Source organism: Aplidium turbinatum, chromosome 2, assembly GCF_918807975.1.
Source record: "Aplidium turbinatum chromosome 2, kaAplTurb1.1, whole genome shotgun sequence".
Lineage (NCBI taxonomy): Eukaryota > Metazoa > Chordata > Ascidiacea > Aplousobranchia > Polyclinidae > Aplidium > Aplidium turbinatum.
In genome coordinates, this window is record NC_137473.1 from 42,084,428 (window position 1) to 42,091,314 (window position 6,887).

At 38.6% G+C, this 6,887-nt stretch overlaps 1 pseudogene; it reads right to left on the bottom strand.

Annotated features, from left to right (window-relative positions):
- Positions 1–1,013: 1,013 nt before the first annotated feature.
- Positions 1,014–4,457, bottom strand: LOC145788205 (polypyrimidine tract-binding protein 1 pseudogene; annotated as a pseudogene).
- Between the last annotated feature and the right edge of the window lie 2,430 nt (positions 4,458–6,887).

A 6,887-nucleotide genomic window follows, 5' to 3' on the forward strand; every position in this document is an offset into this window, starting at 1 on the left:
ATTCGTAATCAGCGACCTTGAAAACCCCAGAAAACACTCTTAGATGTCCTGCCAAAAAAAATTTTTCTCATTTTGTTGACCAGTGTTATTTGTACAAAGCCAAACACCCGACCCCTTTGAATAAATCTGCCGATTAAAAAGAATCAATTCTGGTTTGAAGTTCAGTTCAATTTCTAGCAGCTGACGTTGGAAATTGAAAGTAAAAACCCAGTTAGGTGCATGCAAAAGTGCGCCCGCCTCTGAATCGGTAGGCATGGGTTCGATACCTTGTCGGGTCATACCAAAGACTTTTTAAAAATGGTACTGAATCTAATTCCTGCTTAGCACTGAGCAATGGAGTGGATTCGGGTAATAATGTACTCAGTTGCGCCTCTATACGGCTGCATTGACACTGTCTGCTTTGTAAAGCGCTGAGGAGCAACGCATTCTGCGATGGATACAGCGCTATATAAAAACTAACATTATTATTATCACACAGACTGAGAAAGCCTACTTTAGACTGTAAGAGTTGTTCAAAATAATACAGTATGATATGACGCTCTCATGGGAGGAAAAAACGTGGTATTTGCGTTATGTTGGAGAGTAGTAAAGGAATGATGTGATACAATATTTGAACAAACCGCTGTAAGTAGCCTACCTAGTTTCATGTCCTTGTATAAACTTTAAAACACTGTTGTAAACTTGATCTAAATGTTGAAGTACAGTAGAACTCGGTTAATCCGGATTCGGTTAATCCGGATCTTCGCCTAATCCGGATGAAGCTGGAAGTACAAATGAGTCAGGTTAGATAGAACCGTCATCGGTTAATCCGGATCTTCGCCTAATCCGGATGGAATCGCCGGTCAAATCGAATCCGGATTAACCGAGTTCTACTGGTATTATATCCGTGTAGTTGTAGTCAGACAAATGCTGCCAACAACTATTCCATCAGTCAGATAGCAATTAAATGGAGTTGAGAAAATTATTTGGCAACCCCAAACCACGTTACTGAAGAAAAGATAAAGAATGTCGTCTACAAAATTTTGTATTCAGAATGTGCCAATACTCATAACTGTTTGATGAAAATTTAGTGAGCAAATTATCAGTCCATATCATCCGTCGATGCATCCAGCGTCGCAATCATAACTATGACGTTGTAAGAGGAATGTGAAATATCGGAAAAGTATGGAATGCGGAGAAGTTCGAAATAGTATTATGCGATGATAATCAAATAGTAGCCATGGTAACAGAAACTCATGGAAAATGTGAAGACAAGTTTTTACAATTAACAAGGAGAAATAACACACCCATGAGCTAATTAAACATATTTACAAGTGTAAGCTCTCAGAAGATGGCAACTCCAGTCACCTTAAACCGTTGCTTCTAAGATGGCAGCACACAGAATGCAGCGATTAAACTTCACACTCAGTCAACACGAGTCCAAAAGATTGGTCGCATAAACATGGCACAATAAGAATGTTGATAAAACAGTAAAACATTGTTTGGACACAGAGCGTTGATGTAAAATCCGAAACGATAATGATGACAAAAGTTTTGAAAACTGATGCGATCTCCCTTGTGAGATTGAAATGAAACCACTTGTGTCGCTCATCAGCAATGAGCGAAAGGTGGAAATTCCAGCAGGAAGATGACCTCCCGACGTAGCTTACCTAGGAGATAGATGAAACAAGAAAACTACATGGCAACCTACAGAAATTATCCCATCATCAGGAAGTGTTGCTCTTGGACATGAGTGCACTGAAACCAAATAAAGAATACAGTCCATCCAGATGTCATACGCACGAAAGCTTACAAACAACCACAAAATCCACAATGATAAGCACAAACAATAGTCCTCCATAAGTTCATTTGTAAAACAGGTCAGAAGTCACACTCAGTGTAATTAATAGCTGTCAACAGATAATGCCGCAAATCCAAGTCAACCAACTTTGGTCATTCATACGCAGTGAAAACACCATGTTAGGTAGAAGCCAGGAATGGAAAAGCTACAGTCAAGATAAGGGTTGAATGCCTGAAGCCCGTGAAAAATAACCCCAGGAAATACTACAATCGCCTAACAATTCCCAAGGAAATGACAAACAGTTTTATTCTCACTTGCTTTGTTTTTCATTGAATCATGTTTTTTTTGCAATAAACAGCCAAAAGATATCTTCAAAGAAACTTTAATCTAACACACTTTGCACGTATGGCAATGCGTTTGATGGATTGTATATTACAAGCAATTATTATTATTACTTATTTGCATCGGGATTTCAGATTAACCAAAACCTAACGAATTACTACTTCAGTACACCAGACGTTTCATTTCATCGCGCAGCCAATCGATACATAACCTGAAGGCCGCGCACAGGTCGAACTGACCTGGCTTTAACTCAACAGGAAAGTCTATCATCCTACCAGCGTAACGCGTTTTGATAAAAACACAACCAAACACCAAAGCTTTCGATTAGAAGCCCAATAAGTCACATATCATATTTCGTTTTGTACAGACACAAAATGAACATAGTCATCCGCCAATTGGTGCACATTATATTTTGGTTAAAAGCACAATAAGAATTATCGATGGAGCAACATTAAATTGTTCTACATCAAATCTGCTTCCTCATGGGTGTTTCTGACGATGAGTTGACTCTTCTTCTTCACCAGTATCCCGTGGATGCCACGTAAACATTGTACATTGACTTGCAAATAACTGCAGGCAATCATATTGTTCGAAATTTTACGATGGTCCACGTCACCAGCCAACAGCTGACGATGGAAAAAGTTGTTTTTTGCAGTGTTAGCGAAACCGTTTGGGCCACAAAAAGTTTAAATGTGGCCCTTAGAGAAGGAAACACGCAGATGGTTGGTGTCGGACAGCTGGAAGTTGTGCATCATCACCAAGCAGGTCACCGCTTCATCAAGATTACTCATCTGAATTAAAGCCATCCTACGATCTTTTTGGAAAAATTTGAACTCTTTGACATGACCGTGTTTGTTGAAGCTTTCAACCAAGAAGTCCTCAGTGGTTTCAGGAGGAATATTGGACAGATGGAGAACATCCCCAGGCGGGAAGATATTTTGATAATTCTTAGAACCTGGTTTTTTGAATCGATGCAAATTTGAACTGGAAAAGTCTTGTGTGAGATTGGCTTCGTCCAGACCTTCCTTTGGCATTTGCACTTGGTTATGTTTGGAAGTTGTGATGTGCAGAGGGCGATCGAACAATTTCACACCATCCAGGTATCTCATGGCGACTTGGGCATGCTGGTCATCATACATTTGAATCAATGCATTGCTTTTCTTTTGAAACAAAATCTTAACCCGGAGAACATCACCATACACTCCAAACAAAGTGAAGAGAATAACTGGAGTAACTTTGTCTTCATCCAAATTGGAAACATGCAGTACTGAGCCAAATCCTGGAGAATGAGATGGAAACGGCGGCATTGGTGCTGACCGAGATGCTCTCTTCATGCGTTCAGCATAAGATGATGGCCTTTTTATTGGTTCAGGAAGTCCACCAGAGAGAGACAACTGACTTTGCTGTAAAGCTGCTAACAATGTGGCCGCCTGTGTCTGCAGGGGACTTGATAACAATGAAGCAGAGTTGGATAACAAAGACTGGAGACTTGATGACGGTGTGCTCAGCAAACAATTGTCACCGGTTGGAAGATCATCACGCACGTAATCCCTGCTCTTGTCAGTGTTGTATTTCACCTTCAGTGAGTGCATGTTGCTGTAATCGATTCGAAGCGTGCAGCAGCCATTATAAATATTCTGTCCATCTAAAGATCGCTTTGCCGTCCGGGCTTGATCGGCATCTCCCATTTGAATCAGAGCATGAAACTGGTTGTTTTTGTTAAAGAGGATAGTCTTCAAAACAACACCAAACTTTGAAAATATAGTGTGAAGCACATCAAGGGTGATTGGGTAGTGCATATTTTCAATCAAAATTCTAAGAACATGATCTGGACCTCCATCAGTGTGTTGCATTGCTTGTAAGATGGCCTGGGCTTTTATCTGACTGGGAGAGTTATCTGTCTTCAGTTCTTGATGAGTGGAGTACTGAACATAAGTGGTTCGCTGGCGAATCACAGGAGGCTTAGCAGAACAATCGTCTACCATTTGCTTTGCATTGTCTTCATTTTCCATTTCCAAAAATGCTTGATTTTTGCCCTTCAACATCAATATGTTTGTGATTGTGCCAAAACCAAGGGCAATGTGAATCACTTCACTTTCGCTTACATCATCTGGCAAGTTACGAAAGTGAACAACTTTTGAAACCACTTCATTGGTGAATCTTTCATAGCGACCCTTTTTAGCTCCATTTTGTATTGAATCCCCCGATGACCTGTTGAAGTCATCATTACCCCGTTTGAAACCGCTGATTCCAGATGTAGAGTCCATTTCTTTCATACTTTGCAACACATCACCAAAGTTAAGTTTAAAAAATGAATTGAGTGTTTAAATGTCTAAAAATCTGAATGTTAAAATAGGTATGATATAACTTAGAAAATGAATGTAATTACTTCCATGAAATTGTAGTCTTATGGTAGATTAAATAAAATTACCTACAGAAAAAATGAAAGAAGCAGTCGTGGGTGTAAAGCAGTGGTTCTTAACCGGGGGGACGCGCCCCCCCAGGGAGGCGTGAGGCATCTCTCAAGGGGGCGCAAGCTCTACAACAATTTCAATTTTTTTTAGTTACTTTAATGTCCTAGAACCTATGCTGTTCGTCATATTTGGTATTTTATCTTTTTTTATAATTATTGTATTCAGTAATTCTTGCTTTATTAGTTAGACCAGACATTCACAAAACTATTTTGCGCTGAACTCCTTCAGATTTATCAAATTTTCTCGACGCTGCTTCAATTTTACTTTTTTGTTCAAATTGCTTTTTTTACAGTTTTATTTACTTTATGCTCGATTGCTTTTTTACACTTTTATTTAATGCTCGATCACCTTATCTTAGTGAGCTGCATTTTCTGCTCTCGTTGCTATCAAGACCAAGTACAGAAACAGGCTGAGAGTTGAAGGAGACTTACATTGTTCACTCTCTGGAGTTAAACCTTGCATTAAAAATCTAGTCGCTAAGAAGCAGTGTCAAGTATCTCACTGATGTGTACAATAAACAGACAATAATGCATTTTTTTGGTATGATACTTATTTAAAATCTAGGGGGGTAACTAGGGGGACTGTCTAGTCGGCATGACAGTCCCCTTTAAGATTTGCAAAGTTCTTCAAGAAAAGGGACGACTAACTAGACTGAGACTTATCGTACGTACCACTTAATGTGTGTCAGTTCAAGCTACGTTCTATCCATACCAAACTTGTTTCACGCTCAAGTCGCATAAACCGCAATACAAAATATTAACAGACCGTCATTTATTCACGCAATCTTCGTATGGTCGCAATTTCACACATTCTTAAACCAATTTTATAATTTTGTTATCAAAAAGACGGCAATTAAATTTTCTTTACAATCTTGTCAAACTTGACGTGTATCCAGGCCCTAAGCTTGCGTGGACTACTTTTAAACGTGAGCCTGGGAGAGCAAACAATTTGCTGCCTACTTTCGAAAGCGCGGGAAACTTTTTTTGAGAGTGAGTAGCAAGCACAGACAGAGCAAAAAAAGGTCGCTTTGCACGTCAAAGAATTGGATCATTGCGCTGTCAATTTACACTAGGCTAATATTCTAACAATCTAACTGTGATATCCCCTTCTACAAATAATTGTTAGTTTTCTCTCTCGTTGCCGACCCTCTTTGATTTTTTCTAGTTGCGCCGCTGATTTTGACACACACATTTTGTGCTATTCCACACAACGGGTTTCTTTTATAAATGAAATAACCTAGGCTACTTTTAGTTGTCAACGTGACAACATCTATATGATACAAGTTGTATTTCGCCGTTTGAGCCAATTAACAATATTGCTCTGTTAAAATGACTGTTGGATACTTGTTACGAAAGTTTTTCACATGTAGAAAACAGCCTGGTTTCCGACCAGACTTTCCGAAATACAGATAAAAAATTGTGTCTAGTATACTTGTAGACGCCATCCCGAATTTTAAATGCAGGGGTAGTTTAAACGTGCGGGGCTGCGGGCGCGGATTAAATTTTGCGGATTGTGAATCCCAAAAAATCAATCAGCAGTTTGTGAATGAACATACAACCAAAAAACAACATACAGGAAATCAAACAATAGTTTGTGTAATGTGTATGTATATTGTATGTGTTATGCAGAATATATCAGAATGGGGTTTAGTGACATGCTTATAGTTCCTTGACATTTTGTAAATATATCAAGTAACAAACAAACAAATCTTAGAATTTTCTTAACCCTTTAAGGGATATAATATTTCTAAGAAAGTTTTTTTCCAAATAAATATGTTTTGTAGTTTAAAATGGCAACTTAAATTGAATTTAAGAATTTTTTTTAAAATTTGTTTGTTTGTTTATTATAAAACGGTATGGTACATATGAAGAGCCCAGTTCCAAAACCGCTTAAGCGCCACTTTTACCAAAATTGAGTTTAGAGTGTCATTAGGTAGAGTATTACCATAGGTACCTACTATCCATTCCTTTTTTTCCAAAACCTTCTCTTTCTGCTTCAAATTCGACACTAAAAATTGCGTTTTCTTCCAAAACCGCTTACGCGCCATCACGCTTTGTTTCCAAAACCACTTGTATCCACAATTAACCAATCATATTAAGCTATTGTATCACGTGACATATCGCTGATTGTTAAACTGTTTTCGTCATCGTTTCGTGATAAGCAGCAGTGTTACCATTTGGCAAATTTCACTACCAAATTCGAGATTTGGCAGAATTTTACGTTGTTGGCAGTAAAATTTTGAGTTGGCAGAATTTTGGCCAACATTTTTGGTGAGTTGTCAGTCAGTCTCT